The sequence below is a fragment of the Mus musculus genome, chromosome 12 (assembly GCF_000001635.26).
Source record: "Mus musculus strain C57BL/6J chromosome 12, GRCm38.p6 C57BL/6J".
NCBI lineage: Eukaryota > Metazoa > Chordata > Mammalia > Rodentia > Muridae > Mus > Mus musculus.
Genome location: NC_000078.6, coordinates 61,571,920 through 61,592,850, shown reverse-complemented (window position 1 = coordinate 61,592,850; position 20,931 = coordinate 61,571,920). Strand labels below are relative to the sequence as shown.

At 36.2% G+C, this 20,931-nt stretch overlaps 1 protein-coding gene and 1 pseudogene across 6 annotated transcripts in view; both read right to left on the bottom strand.

Moving 5' to 3' along the window:
- Lrfn5 (leucine rich repeat and fibronectin type III domain containing 5) overlaps positions 1 to 20,931 on the bottom strand; it is a 335,078-nt gene that overhangs the window by 265,078 nt on the left and 49,069 nt on the right. The gene's annotated exons all lie outside the window — the stretch shown is intronic.
- On the bottom strand, positions 8,663 to 17,779 carry Gm30738 (annotated as a pseudogene).

Here is a 20,931-nt window from a genome sequence, read left to right as displayed (position 1 = left end):
TGCTAGGGTATAATTTGAATACTTGGCCAAGAAAGTCAATCTCTCCATAAGCACTACATGATACGATTTATTTACTGTTTCAGAAAAAAACTGATAACACCTACCTCATATTGTTACATTGAGATCAATATGTATACCAAATAATTCCAATATCTGTAACAATATCATAAGCACTCTCAGGTTTTCTGCAAGCCATTGTCTGCATATGTACTGCAGAGCTGGCAGTCTGGGAGACTACACATTTCCCCCTCACGTTAGGAATGGGAAAGACACATCTACTGACCAGATTGCACTGTGATGCATCTTGTAATAACTACTGTCTTCCAAATGTTCAAATATTTTGATTGACTGACTTTCAGTAACAAGAGATCTTAAGGACCTTAGAAAAATGAGAGAGAAGATCTTAAATCCCAGAGAAGAAGAAATGCACCTTCTATTTATTTTTAAGTAAATGCAATAACCATTGTATTAAATTTAATAATTTATCTTTGGTTCTTGAGTGTGTGATTAAGGGTTGCTTGTTTAGTTAATAAACAAAATTACATGTACTAAAATCTAACAACAACAACATGCATAATGGAACGAAACCTATAATATCAGCACTTAGGAGTCTCAGAGAGGAAAATCATGAATAAAAGAGTCAACCTGAGCTACGCAGTTTGAAGCCAGACTTATTTACAGTGATAACCTCTCTTAAATTTATCAGCCACATATGCCCCATCCTCAAAATGTGATGGTCATTGAAACATCAAGACTTAGCTTATATTTTTCTTTTTATTTCTTTACTAGATATTTTCTTTATTTATATTTCAAATGCTATCCAAAAGTTCCCTGTACCCTCCCCCCGCCCTGCTCCTCTAACCACCCACTCCCACTTCTTTGTCTTGGTGTTCCCTTTACTGGGGTATATAAAGTTTGCAAGACCAAGGGGACTCTCTTTCCACTGATGGCCAACTAGACCGTCTTCTGCTACATATGCAGCTAGAGACACAAGCTCTGGGGATACTGGTTAGTTCATATTGTTGCAGACCCCTTCAGCTCCTTAGGTACTTTCTAAAGCTCCTCCATTGAGGGCCCTGTGAATTTCAAATGTTATCCCCTTTTCCAGTATCCCCTTTGCATCCCCTATCTCATCTCCTCTTACCCTGCTTCTATAAGGGTGTACCCTCACCCACTCATCAACCCCTGCCTCCGTGCTCTCACATTCCCTTACACAGGGGCATGGAATCTTCCCTCTGCTACTTATATGGCTAGAGCCACAGGTTCCTCCATGTGTTCTCCTTGTTGGGTGGTTTAGAATCTGGGAGCTCTGGTATGTTGATATTGATGTTCTTCCTATGGGATTGCAAACCCCTTCAGCTCCTTCAGTCTTTTCTCTAACTCCTCCACTGAGGACCCTGTTATCAGTTCAATGGTTGACTGTGAACATCTGCCTCTGTATATGTCAGGCTTTGGCAGGGCCTCTAAAGAGACAGCTATATCAGGCTTCTCTCAGCATGTACTTCTTTATTTTAAAATATTGTTTTCATTTTTCAAAGTAAAATATAAACAAAGTATGTATAACACATATATGCATGCAAAAATAGATGAAACTTTGCAAATTAAATATAATAATTTATTGGAATAATTTTACATCACAGATGCACAGCTTTAAGAAATATATTCTCTTTTTGTTCACATATAAGAAAAGTAATAGAGGTAATAATTTAAAAACTATAATTTCACAGTTACTGCCAAGAAACTGAACAGTGAAGACCAGCAGTATCAATGAATTATTATTCATTGGAAAGATAAATTGTGTATTAATTATGCTGTAGTTAAAGGAAGATAGTTTAAGTACCAGCCATATAGTAACCAGGAATATATCAAGTGACGTTTTAACTTCTAATTCTATATATAAATATGCCAACACCCTGATAATTAATTAGTCCAACAGCTTTTCAAGTCCCAGCTTTACTGACAGATGCTTTTTACAGTAAGTTGTCTAATAAAATCACAAAGAGTAGTTGCCTAGAGGAGGAGTAAATTCCCTATGTTCCCTGATCCCTATGACACATTTTTTTCCAAACCTACACCTGTAAAGTCTCACTAAATGACTCCATGAATTTGAGCTGAGCAAGTCTCACACCAATTGTTACAACAAAGTGGACAGGGAAAAGCCTACAAGGTCTCAACATCACCCGAAAACCTACAGGAAACAAAAGAAAACTGAAGGCACAAGAATTACTCTTCCCCAGGAAAGAGTGTCCGAAATAGTTATCCAATGCCTAATGGTAAGCTCTGAAAACATAATGGCAAGTAACATTACACTGACTGAGCAGGTTATATTCAGAAATACATATGTATATACATGTATATATGCAAATACATAAACACACAGCCACACATAAACATACACATTCAAAAACATATATATGTATGTATATGTGTATATGTATATATACACACACACACACACACACACACACACATATATATATATATATACCTAATAACATAATTGAAAAAATAGGGCATGAACTTAACGGACATCAAGGGGTATATATAGGAAGGTTTGGAGGAAGGAAAGGGAGGAATGTAATTATAATCTCAAAAGTTTCAAAAACAAAAGGAAACATTTTCACTAAGAATTAAGAAAAATGGTTTTATGCTCTTTCTCTTAATTATAACAATTTATGTTTTTTATTTACAGAGCTATAAACAATTTACTCACACATGAATGCAATGGTAATATCTTAAGAAAATGTATATGGTGATCAGTCTCTTCATTCAAAGCTGATGTCACATTATCCAATTGCTTATATTTATTCTGCTTGTGACAGATAGGTACCCCTGATATCCAATGCATTTAAGATTCATCAGAAATTCCACAGAATGCTTTTGATGAAAAAGAGAATAGTATATAGGATTTATTAAAATAGTTTATGAATGTTTCAAGAGTTTTAACATGACTTTTAGGCTTTTAGAAATTCCTTCCAAGCCGGGCAGTGGTGGTGCACGCCTTTAATCCCAGCATTGGGAAGGCAGAGACAGGCAGATTTCTGAGTTGGAGGCCATCCTGTCCTGGAACTCTACAGACTGAGTTCCAGGACAGCCAGGGCTACACAGAGAAACCCTGTCTCGAAAAACCAATTAAAAAATATCTTTCCAGTACATTGTCAATTTGGTTTCATCATAAGATCATGATATCTCCAAACAAGTTATAAGCACACATATATTTTAAATGGCTCATGCACAACACCAAAATGTTTCAAAAGTAATTTACATGTTTAGTACAATGGACTGTATCATTTCGATCTTCCTACCAAGTGCAGTAAATAACTTATGGAGCCAAATTTGAAGACTGCCTTTCAAATGTCCACCTGTGGTAGGTGAGAGAAGAACACGAATTTCAGCAAGATCATTTTCCACTTGGTTTAATTCCATTTTAGAGGATATTGAAATATACAGTTGAATAGGTGATGCAGACAACCTGCAAACCATCACTAAAAATGCTATTTTATGACATAGCTCTGTTTCTGTCTTCATCCTACAATTGAAGACACAACCTCATTTCTTCCACACAAAGCATTTGGTTCAGATGTTTTGAGATTGAAGACAGTTCTAGAGTTCAAGTGACCAAAATTTCAAAATGTAAACAATGTGGGTGGGAAATATGGAAGAGACCTTGAAAGAAACTATTAGTGGCCCTTTCACTTAGTGAACAAACAATTCAGTAATTTAGTCAATCATACTCTAATCCTGTATTTCTGTAAATTAGGAAAGGTAATACCAGCAGTACTTGATAGCTGATAAATTGATAGTTGAAAATATCTTCAGAATACTTTATGTGGTAAAAGGACACAAACTGATAAAAACAAGATTTGGAAATGACAAAAACTTTTGGTTTATTGTTTTTTTTTCAATTTTAATATCAGAAAATATTAAAAGGTAGAAATAAAGAGGTAAGTGTTACATCTGAGGTTTTTCAGTATCCTGAAACTCATTGTTTGATAGTACAATTATATATTAATTATGTAATTTGATCTTTAAATATTTTAAAGATATGAGCTCTTCCAATACATGTGTGCACTCTGTAATATTTACAGCAGATAAAATACCTGAATCAATTTATCTCTGATGAAAACAATCAAAATCCTTTCATTCTGATTTTCTGAAATACATACAATACTGTTATGTACAGTTACGCTAAAACTGATATAAAAATAAATTAGTTTTCTCCTCTATAAATTTGAGCCCATTGCCCCATCTTTTTTAACCCCTCCTTCTTATTTTTTCTGGCTTCCAGTTAAGCCACTGGGAATTCTTATGCACTAATGTGTAACACACTGCTCAGCTGGAATCTGCAACATATGCTCTAAATTGTTCAAACCCATCCAGTTCTGAACCCAGTATTCATCATGCTAGGAAATGTTCCTTGAATCTTCTAAAAATGATTCAGAATACTGCTTGGATCTCAATAAATCTTCAAATGTGAAATACATAAAAAACAAATCTCCGCAATAAAACATTAAAAACATTACCAAACAAGAATAAAACTCAGCATGGATGACTAAATGCTCAAATTCATTTCTTCCATGGCTTTAAGTTGCTAGGATTAGCATAAAGAGCCTTCTGAAAGTACAGGCAACAACAAAACCTATAATAGCTCATACTTTGTAGTGACTTTCATCTTTGAGTCTGTATATTCTTTAATTTTCATAATAGCCTCGAGAGGTAAACATCATTATCCTCATTTCATAGCAGATGAAAGTGAGAGATTAGTGAACTGCCCACAGCTACACACTAAGTGAACTATATGCTGATTTTAGGCGAAGATAGTGGCATAGGGATTATTGCCTTGTTAATATGGGTATAGCTCGAGAGCTTTTAATGGAGAAAGAAAGCATAACGGTAAGAGGCAACTTAGAATCCTGAAGTCCAAAAACAAAAAACAGACACAAAGTTATAAAGCTCATAGCAGAACATACCTGGTGGTTATTAAGATAATAGACAATATTTATTCAGCTTCCACTTTTTCATTTGACATGTTTCTAGGGTTTGTGTGAATTAACTGGGGAACCCTCAGTTTCTGAATAGCACAGAACACTGAATCTGACCTTGGCTATAGCTATTCTTATAAAATTCACACTTAACTCAGCTGACTGGGTTGTCCTTAGCTAGAAATGCATCTGGACTCTCGCTGATCTGGTTCCTGATTCCCGATCTGAGCCACTTCTCTTACCAGGATCCCTACAGGATCCTTCCACGTGCCTTTTCCCCAATCAGGCCTCCTTCCCTACCTCATAAACCAGAATATATTTTAAACCATAAAACAATTGGCATCCTTACTGTTCTCCATACTTTACTGTGGTTGTCCACCAGAGCTGACTATAAGTTTTCTCTGAGCTAATCTCCCTCAGTGATCTGATTTTATTTCTAAATAGGCCTGCCCTTTACCCAGCCTCACAATGACCTGATCTTTAAGGGTAGCTCCAGGCATTTGTCTCCTCCCTAGGGGTTATGTGTTTCTCTTTCATTATCTGAAACCATCTCTTTCTAAACATTAGTATAATTTAGTCCCTATTAGGCTTCAAGTTGTTATTAATATATTCCTAGAATATATATAAACATGTGAATGTGTGTGTGTGTGTGTGTGTGTGTGTGTACAGTTTCCATCAGCCGATATGAAGCAATTACCTGCCTACAGTGTTTCTCCCCACCTAGGTTTCATTTCCCCAGAACTGACCCAGTACCTGCATATATACTCAAATTGCTGCATATATACTCAAATTGTATGTCAAATTTTATGAAGTTAATCTATCTTCCCTGTGCCACTAGAGAATTTGTCTGCTATCTGTAGCTATAAAAGGAATTGTTCCATACCAATACCAGATGCTTAACAAAAATATCCTAATTAGTACATTCATTTAATGACCCCAAAAGGTAAACAGATGCTGTAGGATTTCTACATGTGAAGATAAAGATCAGTAGCATTCAAAAACAAAATAACAAATGCATCAGAGAGGTGCAAAGTGTAAAAACTGAAAGAAAACTTGTGGCATGTGGTTTCAGCGTGCACACACCTATCAACTGATGCTGCCACACAAGCATGCATTTCCCTGAAGTTCTCTAAAAGAACCTGAGCCACAATACAGAAGTAATGACTGGCTTTCCACTATTCTTTTTAAGTATGCTATTTAATAGATTCTGTTTGCCTGCTTATAATTTCCATTAAGTGGTAATGGCACCACTGAGGTGAAGTTGAAGAACGACCTCTATTACAAAACACACACACATGCACACACACACGAGAGAGAGAGAGAGAGAGAGAGAGAGAGAGAGAGAGAGAGAGAGAGAGAGAGAGAGAGAGCGCCCAGTGTTCTAGGAGCTATTGTGTCAGAAAATGCCCACTTCATCACAAGTTAAACACTGGACAACGCAAGAACAAAAGCCATTATAATTCTGTGAGTACAGATGGTGACAACATGTGAATTCATGGGTTTTGGTTGGTTGGTTTGGTTTTGGTTCTTGTTTTTTGGTTTTGTGGGGTTTTGTTCTGTTTTGTTTTGTTTTGTTTTGTTTTGTTTTGTTTTGTTTTGTTTTGTTTTGTTTTTGTTTTAAGTTACAGACTACAGAATTTATTTTTTTCAAACTTGGAAACGTTGAAAGTCCTTTAGCTCTGTGCTAAGATGTTTCATTTGTTTTTGTTATATGTTCTGTCTATATGATGTCATGGATTTGTGTCTTCAAATACTGCTGATAAATTTAGACTTGAATTTCTTACTTGGAACTCTTCCTTAAGAACAAGACTCATATCCCGTATCTCCCGAAGCTTTATTTATACCTTACATATTTATCCTACTAGAAATATCACAGAATGCTTTCATTGTGTGAATCTGCTACCTTAAGACAACATATGAGAAGGATCATATCAGCAAAGACATCATATTTTTTCATTTTAATGTCATGTACTAATAGAATAAATTAAAATATTTAAATAATTAATTCTACTTATTCTGAAAACCATTAATTTTTGTGTCCCTCAAAATTCAAGTGTTGTATTCAGAAACTAGATAGAGAATGACTGCAGAAAAGAAATAATCTCACAGAAAACTTAAGTTAAAAGAAGTTACTACCATGGGCTCACTTCTTAGTGACAACAGCTGTCTTTTTCAAAAAGGACATTCACTTCAAATGATCTCTTTTCACACAGCTTAGGAAGTATTAGCTATAGTAGATGTGTGCATCTCAGAACAGCCAGCCAATGCAGTATGCTTTGCTTTTGTGGCTAAACTTCACTGTTTCAAATAAAGGATTTGAGCTGCAATAATGGCTCTGTGTTCAGCAGGACAAAATTCAGTTTCCAGTGCCCATATTGGACAGCTCACAAATGTCTATAATTCCAGCTTTAAGGGATCTGGAACTTTCCTCTGGCTTCCATGGGTGCCTGTGCATGCCCACATCTCACATATATGTGTACACACACACAGGCATACACACACACACACACACACACACACACACACACACACACAAGCAAACACAAGAGGGGAGGGAGGAAAGGGAGAAGTAGGGGGGAAGGAATGAGGGAGAAAGGGAAAGAGGGAGAGGCAAAGTAGAAATAAGTGATCATACAGCAGAAATCTTAACATACGTTGATGCTTGTTATCCTTTTTTATTCTTTGTAATGGAATGCTGTAATGTCATGTTCATAAATTCTTAGATACATACCTATAACAAAAGCATTGAATTCATCATAGAACAACTCCTCTTGTACTCTCATCTCAAGTTTGTTGTGTACAGGTATACATAAGATTTTAATCTTGTTCTGTTTGTCTTTTGTATTACAGCTGATATTATTTATAGCCATTTTCTATGCACAGAAATCAAAGATGCTCAGAGAGTAGCCCAGACGGGCAGCTTGAGGATATTCTGCTCATGGAGTTCAGCATTTGCCACAGACAACTCCAGAATTAGAAGCTGCCATTGCAGGGCAGTGAAATGACTGTGTTTGGCATAATCTGAACACTCATTAAAAGTTTCCACCAGGAAACTCAAATTGGTTGTGGTTGTTGGGTATTCAGCAGAGTGCTGTGATTGCAAATAATTTGCACAAATTGATCCTTCCCATAAGCAGAGCACAGAATATATTCTTTTTTCTTTAAGACACTACTATAAATAACCTTATCTTCTTCCAACATCATATTAATTCTGTTTCTTGTATATAAAAAAGGGACAAAGAAAAATCAATATAATTTGTAGATATGTTGTATTTTAATAAAATCAGTAATATGTGTCTAGCCTTTGCATACAAAATTGTACCATATTCCCTCTCCTCTCTTCCCTTCTCTTCTCTCTCCTTCTATCTCCTCTCCTCCCCTGTCCTCTTCTCTCCTCCCCTCTCCTCTCCTCTCTTGTCTCTTTTCCTCTCCTCTCCTCTCCTCTCCTCTCCTCTCCTCTCCTCTCCTCTCCTCTCCTCTCCTCTCCTCTCCTCTCCTCTCCTCTCCTCTCCTCTCCTCTCCTCTCCTCTCCTCTCTTTTCCTGTCTCCTTTCCTCTCCTCCCCTCTACTCTCCTGTCCTCCCTTTTCCTTTTCTCTCTTCCCCTCTCCTCTCCTCTCCTCCCTTCCCCTCCTGTCTCCTCCTCTTTATTCCCATGCCTTCTATTGTCTTCTCCTCTCTCTTACTTCAGACATATTACTTTCCCATATGAGCACAGAAATGAAACTGTTCGTTAAGTATTTGATGGTAATATTCTAATATGTAGCTGAATATACGTGGATAATAATGTACTTTAACTCTACCATGAACAGATCATAATGAATGCCCCTTTATATTTTGATGTTCCATATAAACATGTATACATATGTACAATATGTAACTTAATAATCTAGTTCCAAAGGTGATTTCACAAACTAAACAATAGTTACTAATATTCAATTTTTTTGCATATTTTCAGATTGTCTTATAGTAATCTTTTTTCAAACTACCTCGCCAAGGAAGAACTAATGTAAATTCCTTTTCAAGGTGATTGCTACTGGGTTGCAGATTAACTGCTCATAAATTTGGTTTGCTCATCACTTGCATTGACATTGAACATCCCCCTCTTTTCCCCAAGCATGCTGATTGTGGTATTATTAAATCTGGAAAAACAAAATGTAATTTTTCTCAAGCCTTGACATAAAGTGTTATTCTTTTGTAACATAATTTTTACTGACTCTTTGTGAATTTCATCATATACCCCAATCACACTCATTTCCCTGTCCTGCCATATCTGCCCTCCACCTTTATAACCTTCCCCTGCAAAGAAAGTTATAAAAATAAAATTGAGTAAATAAAAAGAAATGTCACCAACCCCTTTGTGCAATGAATTGCTCCTCTGCCCACTGCACCCTTCTCTCGTACCGATCACAGCTGTCATAGCTGTCACATCTCCAGTTCCTCTGTGCACGTATTATTTTGCTCATCATCTTTCCTGACTCTCTATCACCTGTTCATTGTAGTACGGGCATTGTAAACTGTAGTGTGTCACAGTGTGTCACACAGTATAACCTTTTGCATAGCAGCTTTTGTAGCGATTTACTGGTCTGGTTCAAGACCTCTGGTTTCTTTCACACTATCAATACTGGATCCTCACTAAGACTCCTCTTGAATATCCTATTTTTGCCCTGTGTCAAGGAGATCCTACATTTTTGGTTCTGCAGGACCAGCCCCTGCTCCAGCAGTTCATAGATGGAGTAAAGGTTGTGGTAGGTTGACTCTAGAACCACTGGGTGGGCTGGGACTACATGGTAGCTGAGTTGATCATCCTGCCAGTTCTCCTGCATCTGGGACAACACCTAGGCCTGCATCATAGACTCATGGACCCATACATGACCTTCAGGGGCAGTTCTGGCCAAACATTTCTATGGTCTCAGATGGCAGTATAGCTCTCTTACATCAGGCTGTTCTTTACTTCCTTTGCATACCTACTTCTCCCTCTCTTAATTGGCCATAAACCACCCAACTGTTAATTCCTTCCCTTCTCTCCATGTCATATTTGCTCAAAGTAGTGCCCTCTGCCCACATCACAAGTTTAGGTAGGCAGGCATCTGGCTGTCTTCTGGCTGCCTGGCGCATGACTCTGTGTGAGTGTCTGGCTAGACCATTGCCCCTTTTTATGAAATGCCTAATCATCCCTGCATCCTTTTGTAGCTGATTTCAAATTGTACTATTGTTATATTAAAGCGCCATTTCTCATGTATGTAATAAATACTTGCTATAAATGAAAGTGTCAGAGGTACAAGGAACTGTACTTAAACCCTCTTGCTTGCTCTCCATCTGAGCTGCACACCCCAATGAGGAAATATTTGAAATCTTCAAATACCCTTTCACTTTACTTCATTTGTAAAAACCAAAATGCAAAGCAAAAACATTCATGGAGTCAGATTTTTATAGGTGGTTTGATAATATTTGCCTTTGAAGTTTGCAAACATAAACTATACCCAATTTTATTTTAATGTATTAACAATGAAAAGTTCAATGTTTCTGATTTTATTTTAGTCTGTACTGACAGGGATTTTTGTTGAATATTATCTCTTAGGTAATCTTTAAAATTAGCCACAGTTAATTTAACAAATAAACTATTAAATTATTTTGATACACAATGATGAGTTAGAATGGTAAATTCTCTATACTTGAATATTTACATTGACTTGGGAGATTTGGGTTGACAAAATAGTCTGTATGATTCTTAATTTCCTATGTCCACTTTTTCTGAACACTTCATATCCAATTTACAGGGATAACAATTTTAACTATGGCATCTTGTTAAACTCTATGTTCAATAATAACTCTTACACTTACATATTGCAATAGAGTGATTCCTCACTAAGCATAGTGTTCATTAAGCTTGTATGTGACCTTCAAATCTACACTACTGAAAATACAGAATATGTGGAGTTATGTAAAATTATGTTGCCTCAAATCACTATATTAAATTTATTCTTATTTTCTATTATTTTGTGAGTATGTGTTTGTGTGGGTGTGCATGTACACATGCACAAGTGTGTGCATTTGTATGGAGGCAGAGATCAATAGCAGTTATTCTACCTTATTATACATGATATCTCATTGTAACTGGAGCTCCAAGATTTGGATAGAATAGTTGGCCAGCAAGTCTATGATTTCCTAGACTGGTAAACAGACGTACCCACCATACCTACATTTTTACATGCTGTTATAGGTGATCAAAATGTAGGCCCTCACACTGTGAACATGCTCTTCACTAACCAACTCCCCAGTTATCTTCTAGCTACTATTGTATTAATTTATCTTGTTTTTAGTTCTTAATACTTGTTTATTGTTTTATTCAGATAGTAACACTAATGTTCCTAATGCATGTTCCTCTGTACTTTTCTTATGCTAATTTTCTGGCCATTAAGTAAAAGCATCTTAAACTCAAAAATCAGTTTATAGCCACTGTTCCTATCAAATGGTGACACACTAAAATCCTAGTTCTCATGAATTTTAACATATGCAAGGTACATTTTTTATTATGACCAAAAAAGTGTGCCTTAACTTTTTTCAAAAACATAGCCACACCTGTTTAATTACATATGTGATACTACCTATTCAATTTATCAAAAATTGCAATAAACATAATAATAAAGGAGTGCGCCAAACTGAGGCTGTGCATGGGCAGACACTCTCTAGGTTCCCTCTAGAAATGGAGAAATAAAGGACAAATCTAGATGTCTAAAAGACAATTCACTGTACACATTTTATTTACAGTTTTGTACACTGTCTTAATATGGATGAGACCACTCTTCTACTTAAGGCATTGTAACCAAAACAAAATAACCTAAGGAATACAAACTGTTAATGTACAGCATAAAGATACAAAGACAGGCATACTAATTCTAATTAGGAATGTAATTATGGTGCTACAATTTTATAGTACACAATTATGTCTAGGGATCACACAGATATAGATAACTGATTTGAATGAGATGCAAAAATTTGTAGCAAAGCTTTGTTGGTACAAAAAACAAAAACAAGGAAATTACCAAAGAATGCACAAATTTGATGTTTATTCCATCTTTCTGTCATACTCCTGGATTCTTCACCAATGATACATGAGAAAACAAAACCAAAGCAAATGAAAAACTGAAACTAGAATCACTAACGTTATCAAGGAGGGAAACAAATGAATTAAATCTAGCAGCCCTCAGCAAGAGTACAGCAAGGGCAATGTTGTGGAAGGAGACAGGAAGTTGCTGGAAAGTTGTGCTCAGACTCTCACACCAGCAAAGTCTGCTACTGCGTGGAGTGGAGCAAAACCAGATCTTTCCTGCTAAGGTAATAGAAAAGCAAGTTCTTTTTCGAATACTGTGGAAAGGCAAACATGTGCATGCAACATCGTAATTCTAACCGGCTGTTACAGAATGGGTCAGGAACACACCTGCGGGTTCTGGAGTGACATCTACTATAATTCTTTGGGAAATTGGACACACTAACAAAAATTGAGGGTGGGAAAGGAGAATGAACACAGAAGTACAAGACAAAAACGAATGAGACTTCTCTTCTATCTTAGCAACACTTGGATGGAAACAGCTTCAGCGCAGTCCACTCTACTATGATGAGGCTTTGGTTCAGCTCCCAATCTCGACTGTGTAACGCAGTCTCCTGTGAGAATGCTCAGAAGTTGTCTTCTGAAACAACAAACCTATTTTTAGTTGTGGAGCCACTCTTTGAGCTGTGTCTGTGTGGGACTGATAACCAATCACTATCTTCGGAGGAAGTCCTAACCTTTCCTTGTATACCCTCCCTATGGGTGTGACTGTGTCTCTGTTTTCACATTCAGTAGTCCATATTGCTCTCTTAGCAACTTTAACTCTAACATTAACAACAGCTCCACACACATCATCACTGTAGTCATCAAAAGATTCTCCAATAAGGCACAGCAGTGTTTCTAGCCAAAAGTGACAGAAGTCACTTTGTCTCTGCTGCTTGTTCAATGTAATTGGCCATCGTCCTCCTCTTTGTTTTACTCATCTTCCCACATAGGTTCAATGCCATCCTTAAGAAGTGAGTAGTCACAGCCAGACATTAAATTACTAGACAACTGGATATAGTTGTATAGAGCCCAAAAGTCTTCAACAGTGTCAAATTTAGGGATCAATCGAAAGTTTGCTTGCCGAGTTTTGCTTTTATCATTAAAATAAATAAATAAATAAATAAATAAATAAATAAATAAATAAATAAAAAAAAAGAGCGCCCATCTGTTCTGTAGAGGGCATTTAATATAGTGCTCTGGGTTAGCAACCTCCTGATTAGACTCTGTTTTTTCCTTTTCCGCAGGTGGGGGTTTAGTGGTAGGGGTGGTTTCCAGTTGCACAGTCGCCATCTGTATTAATTTATCTTTACTTCCAGAGATTTCTACTTTTTGGGAAAATTATCTGTACTTAGACACTGTGCCTCCTGCTACTTCAAATCTGCTTGTCATTATTATTTGGACTACTTTTGAATTTGATTCTATCTGAGAGGTGTTGTCTATACGAGCCCTTCAAGGACTTAATGATTCCAAAATATCTGGTTCAAATATAGCCACGCTTCTGTTCTTGAATTCATAATCCTGGTTCATATCCCACTAGTCACCCAAATAGGCATGATGTAACCTCCATTCATTTCCTTCCTGAGAAACCAAATCCTTCTTCCAGTCTCACTTACTGGTCAAAGTCAAAATATAAACCCATAATATCACTGCCAATAAGCTCACTCCTCCTTGTCTCTACTTCATTAGTCCCGGGAGCTTTATGCTGTGACTCCTTCACAAAATTACTTAAAATGTATGCCCCAGTGCAGGGGAATGCCAGTGCCAGGAAGTGGGAGTGTGTGGGTTGGGGAGCAGGACGAGGGGAGGGTAGAGGTGGCTTATGGGATAGCATTTGAAATGTAAATGAAGCAAATATCTAATAAAAAAATGTACACATTTAGTATACTTCCTCTGGGAGGCTAGAGAATATAAATAACTATGCAAATACCTGGAGAACTTAGTGAGAGTTCAAACTTACTTTTGATTGAGTGTGCGTGTGTGTGTGTGTGTGTGTGTGTGTGTGTGTGTGTGTGTGTGTGTAGTTTGGACTTTTGCTCTTCCAAAATTTTCATCGGGTTTCCTTTTCAGTTGTCGCTTATTCTGTGGCACAGATGCAAAGGAAAGAAGATTCCCTTATGTTTTCTGAATGTTCTCAGTTCTACCTTCAATTCACTACAGATAAAAACAGCATAGATTTCCCTTAATGCTATGCTAAACCAGTCTAGACTTCAAGCTACTTAGAAGATTGCTAGAATTGGTGTTTACAGAAGTGTGATACCTCTGGGAAACAGCAGTCCATGAACAGTATCAAGGGAGTTTTTTGTGAATAAATACACAGTAGATGGTTCACTAAGCAAATTCACTTACCACCAAGCTAAACACCTGAGTTAGGTCCCTGAATCTGCATGGTGGGAGGAGAGAGTTGAGTCTGGGAACATTGTCCTCTGAGCATGCATGTGCATGCCATAGTACTTAGGTGCATGCATGCATAGACACACACTAAATAAAGAAATGTAAAGATTATTTTTTAAAAGAAAGAAATAAAAGAAAAGAATACCTCAGTTTGGAGTGACTGAGCAATGCCTTGCACAGAATAGGTGCTTAGTGGTCACCATATTGAACTAGTTAACACAAATAAATATTCACTGGCACCAATTTAAATCAAACTTAGCCCAAAATAATATGTTTCACATGTATCAGAATATGACCAATATGACCTTCAATAGCATTTTTTCTATGGTTTAAGGAAGTTTGGGGGAAAGTAACAACAGGAAAATATGAACTTGGCAATAGGTTATGAAAAGAAATTTGCATGTAAGTTCACTGCTGGGAATATAGCATTTTGCCTCTGTTTTTAAATATTCTCACATTAAGAAATTGAGACAATGGTAGCTTTAGTGTAGGACCTGGATGACTTCAAGGGCTGAAATGGTTTTTATAGAACTAGACAAATATTCAGGACAGAAGAAACATACCTTAAAAACCTGCAGCCATCAAGGAAGATGTAAAATCTGTTCACACTCTGAGCTAAATGCAAACTTGGTTTCAGTGATGAAACTCAACTCACTGCCCCAACAAGAAGAAAAAAAATTCGTGCAAGTAATTTTCCAAAATAATAATCAGAAATCCACTACTCCAGAAAAGAAAAAAAACACATAGGAAAGAAGTGATTGATACAGGACTGTCCCTCTCCTGTCCTGTGCTTATACTGTATTCAGCTTCTAGGGAATCATCTATAGACGTTGAGGGCCAACACACACTTTCCATCCTAGTACAGACAGACATGCCGTCTCTACAAGCAAAGTTAATCCTTCAAACCATGGTGAGGTAAATGTTATCATGGAACTTATTTCATAACTAGAGAAACTGCATCATAAAAATGAAGAGCTCACTTATGTAGTGCATTTTAAAACAGAAAAGGTCACATATATCATCCACAGCTTAGTTCTTAAAAGCTTCACGACAGTGACCTGGCTGTGGTTGTAGTAAAGGAAATAAACAGAGATTTAAAGCAAAAACAACAACAACAACAACAACAACAACAAAAACAAGAACAAAAAAAACCAAAAAAACAAAACACAAAACAAAACAAAACAAAAACCCAGAACCAGAAATCATTTACTGTCCTTGTCAATGACAATCAAAAAAGTTCTTCCCACCTCAGTTAGGTTTACTGACTTCAAGTTATTTATTAATTTTATATCTCTATCTTTAGCCAAGACTCACCAATGAATCTAGCATCTCTCTAATCTAGTCTTCAACATCTAAAAATTCAGCTATTAAATAATAAAAATGCATAGAAATGGAAGGAATCAGGAAAGGAAATTTTAAAAGTCTGAAGTATTTCTATTTGTACACCCCTTGCTCCTTCAATGAAGCTTAGCACAGCTGGTGCACATTCACACTTACCTATATGTATGTTTACCCTCTAGTGCCTTAGAATGCTACATGTGATCCATGAAATGATATAGAGTTCATGGCATTCTATCTATAGTAGAGTATATATTACTTTTCATATTACATACTACAGGTAGATTCAGAATCAGCTTATGTGATTTTATTCTTTAGTACATGGTGTATTTAAACAATGAAGTAAAGTTCTGAAACATTTCTTTGTGCAGGAATATGGAGTTGTGATTTATTACTAATAGATTAAGTGTTGGGCTGGTGATAGAAATCATGGAAATGACCTTGCCAAGCATGTGTGAACATCTGAATTCAATTTTGAAGGGAGAAAGGGATAAAGAGAGGAAAAGTAGAAAGAATCCAAGGAAAGAAAGAAGGAATGATCTCCCCCCACCACAAAACCATGTAAGCTGCCCAGAGACTTTCTCCACCCCTCCATATGTCTCTGTATATGTACGTATGTTATCCCACACTCAGTCCCTTAGTCTCATGTCCTTACCACTGCAATAGATAACCAGCTGCATCCCCCCTTCCTCCATGCCTACATCGCCCGTAGATTCCACAGACCATTTCTTCTTAACCTCCCCAACTTACAACTATATTCAAGCAGGAACCCCTTATGCAACCACAGACCATACTTGCCAGAAAAACAGGTAAGCTTCCCTCAGACTTCATCCTCTACATCTCTTTACTCAGACCCATTCTCTCAGGCTTGTTCCTCCTAATGTAAGAGAACACCAGCTGCAGTCTGCCTTCCTTATTGCCCTCATCCTCTGGGAATCTCACAGAGCAACCCCTCCTGACCTCTCTACTCAAAATGGTCTCTGGATTCAATCCTCCAACTTGGGCAGGCACTCCCTTGTAGACACACCAACCAAGCAGGCTAGTAAAAGATCCAACACATAGCTATCATAATCTTTGAAAACCCAGAGAGAAAATAGAAACCAAGGAACAAACCACTAATCCAGCAAAAACAAACCCAGAAATCAGCACCGAAACCTATAGTCATCCTAAACTCAGATGCCTAGATGCTATTTTAAGAACACAAACCATACCAGCCAGGGCAACATGTCTACTAGATCCCATTTATACTACCACAGGAGGCCGCAAATATCCCAACATAACTAAAGAACAAGAAATGAACCTTAAAGCCAAGTCTATGACAATAATAGATTACTTTAGAGGGAAAATCAATTAATCTCTTAAAGATTCATAGTGGGAGACTTCCATACACCAATATCACCATGAACAGATTATCCAGACAAATCCTAAACAAAGAAATACTGGCTTTAACAGACATTATAAGCTAAATGAACATAACAGATATTATAGAACATTTTATCCAAACACAAAATAATATTCTTTTTTGTGCCTCATGGAACTTTCCCAAAAAATGACCGCATACTTGATTAAAAAAATAAAAAGTATCAAAAGATACAAGAAAATTGAAATAACTCTGCATGCCACCAGACCACGATGGATTAAAATTGGACTTCAGCAACAGAAAACTTACTAGCACAAGGAAACTGAATAGCTTTCCACTGATTATAAAATGAGTTAAGATGGAAATGAAAATAAAAAAGAAATAATTTCTAGAATTCAATGATAACAAATGCACAGCATACTCAAACTTAAGAAGGACCAATGAAACTGGTAGTAAGAGGAAAATACATATCCCTAAGTGCCTGCATTAAAAAAAAAAGAAGAAGAAGTTAGGATCACATAGTAGGACCTTACCAGAATACATGAAAGCTCTAGAACATCGACAAAAATAAAAACAAAAACAACAACGTAATAATTTCATTCAAGAGGAGTAGATGGCAATAAAAAAATCAAACTGAGAAATGAAATCACAAACACAGAAACAAAGAGCTGGTTCTTTGAGAATATCAATAAGATAGACAAACCCTTATCCAAACTAATTAAAACACAGAGCAAAATATTCAAATTAACAAACAAGAAATAAAAAGGGAGACATAACAACAGACACCAAGAAAATACTGAGGAAAATAAAGGCATGATTTAAAAACCTGTATTCCACCAAATTGGAAAAGCTAAAAGAAATAGACAATGTACTCTTAGTTATGTCTTAGTAGAGTTCAGTCAAGATCAGATAAACAATTTACTTAGATCAATCACTCCTAGGGAAATTGCAGCAGTCATTAAAAATCTCCCAACCAACGAAAAACGCTGGGCCAGGTGAATTTAGTAAAGAAACCTATCAGACTTCCAAAGAAGAGCTAATACCACTACTCCTCAAATTAGTCCACAAAATATATAGAGAAGGGACATTGAACATTTCTTTTGATGAGGTCATGATTACCCAGATATTCAAAACACATAAAGACTCAATCAAAAAAAGATAATTATACATCAATTTTCCTTATAAACATATTTGCAAAAATATTCAATAAAATACTTGTAAACCAACTCTCAGAAGACATCACAAACATCACTGTAGGAAAGTAGGCTTCATCCCACAGAAGCAGGTATGGTTCAATATATAAAAATCATCAAATGTAATCCACCATATAAACAAACTCAAAAAACAAAAAAAGCAAACAAACTTTCAGTGTAATCTCCTTTGATGCAGAAAATACTTTTGACAAAATCTAACACCCTTTTATGATTAAAAAAAATTCCTAGAGAGATTATGGACAAGGTGCACACACAAATCTAATACAGGCAATTTACAGCAAACCTATAACCAGCATCAAATTAAATGAAGAGCAACTCTCAGCGATTCTACTAAAATCAGGAACAATACAAGCTTGTGCACTTCATATAGTACTTAAGTATTTGGCTGGAACAATAAGACAACTGAAGGAGATCAAGATGATACAAATTGGAAAGGAAGAAGTCAAAATATTATTTGAAAATGATATGATAGTATGTATAAGTGACCCTAAAAATTTCATCAGAGATTTCCTATAGCTGATCCACATTTTCAGGAATGGATGCAAGATTAACTCAAAAACACCAGTAACCTTTGTATATACAAATGCCAAATGGACTGAGAACCAAACAATGTAAACAACATCTTTCATAATGGCTTATATAATATAAGAAACCATGGGTAACCCTAACAAAGAAAGGGAAAGATTTAAATGATAAAAATTTCAAGTCTTTAAAGAAAGAAATTGAAGAGGATATCAGATGATGGGAAGATCTCTGATGCTATTGATCAGTATGATTAACATAATAAAAATGCTTATCATACCAAAAGCAGTCTGCAGACATAAGAAATTCCCATAAAAATTCCAACACAATTCTTTATAAACCTTGGAAGGGCAGTTCTCAATTACCTATGAGAAAATAAATGAACAAACAAAACACGGAATAGCTAAACCAATCCTGAACAATCAAAGAACTGCTAGAGGTATCACCATCCCTGATTTAATTCTATACATAGCTATAATAGTAAAGATTTTTGACATTAGCATAAAAATTGACATATTCATCAATGAAATTGAACTGAATATCCAGAGTTAAATACACACACACACACACACACACACACACTCACAGGTGCACTCATAAATGAGTATCTGACTTTTTAAATAAAGAAGTCAGAAATATGCACTGAACTAAAACCTCTTTAATAAATGGTGTTGGTTAATTTGGGTGGCTGCATGTAGAAGAATACAAATAGATTCACACATAGCTCTGTGCATAAAACTCAAGTCCCAGTGGATCACAGACTTCAAGGTAAAACCAGATATACTGAACCTGTTAAAAGAGACAATAAGGAATAGCCTTGACTGCATTAGCTCAAGAGACAACTTTTCGAACAGAATACAGATAGAACAGCCACTAATATTAACAATTAATAAAATGGATCCTCATGAGACTTAAAAGTTTTTATAAGGCATCATAAATGAGTTAGGTAGTATTCCTTCTGTTTCTATTTTATGGAATAGTTTATGGAAAATAGGTATTGGGTCTTCTTTGAAGGTCTGGTAGAATTCTGCACTAAATCCATCTGGTCCTGGGCTTTTTAAGATTGGGAAGTTTTTAATGACTTCTATTTCCTTGTGTAATATGTTTAGATAGTTTACCTGCTCTTGATTTAACTTTGGTATCTGGCATCTGTCTAGAAAACCATCCATTTCATCTGGATTTTCCAGTTTTGTTAAGTGTAGGCTTTTATATTAGGATCTGATGATTTATTTGAATTTCCTCCATTTCTGCTGTTATGTCTCCCTTTTCTTTTCTGATTTTATTAATTTGGATACTGCCACTTGGCCCTTCAGTTAGTTTGGCTAGGGGTTTTTCTATTTTGTTGATTCTTTCAAAGAACCAGCTATTGGTTTTGAAAATTCTTTGTATTGTTTTCTTTGTTTCTATTTGGTTAATTTCAGCCCTGACATTGACTATTTCCTGCCTCCTACTCCTCTTAGGTGACTTTGAATCTTTTTGTTCTAGGGCTCTCAGGTGTGCTGTTATTAGTGTAAGATCACTCCAGTTTCTTTACCAGGGCACTTAGTGCTATGAACTTTCCTCTTAGCACTGCTTTCAATGTTTAGGTATGATATGTCAACATTTTCATTAAATTTCAGGAAGTCTGTAGAGCTTTGAACTCATTGGCACAGTTCCTAAGCAGAACTCTAATGGCACATGCTCTAAAGATCAAGAATTGACAACTGGGACCTCATAAAACTGGAGAGCTTCTGTAAGTCAAAGGACATAGTAAATAGGACAAATCAGCAACCTACCGATTGGGAAAAATCTTCACTAACACCACATCCAATAAAGGGATAAAATCCAGAATTTATAAAGAACTCAAGAAGTTAATCACACACATACAAAAAAAAAAAAAAAAAAAAAACCCTAATAAAAAACCGGGGTATAGAACTAAACTGAAAATTCACAGCAGAGGAATCTCGAATGGCTGAGAAGCACTTAAAGAAATGTTCAAAGACCTTAGTGATCAGAGAAATGCAAATCAAACGACCATGAGATTCCACGTT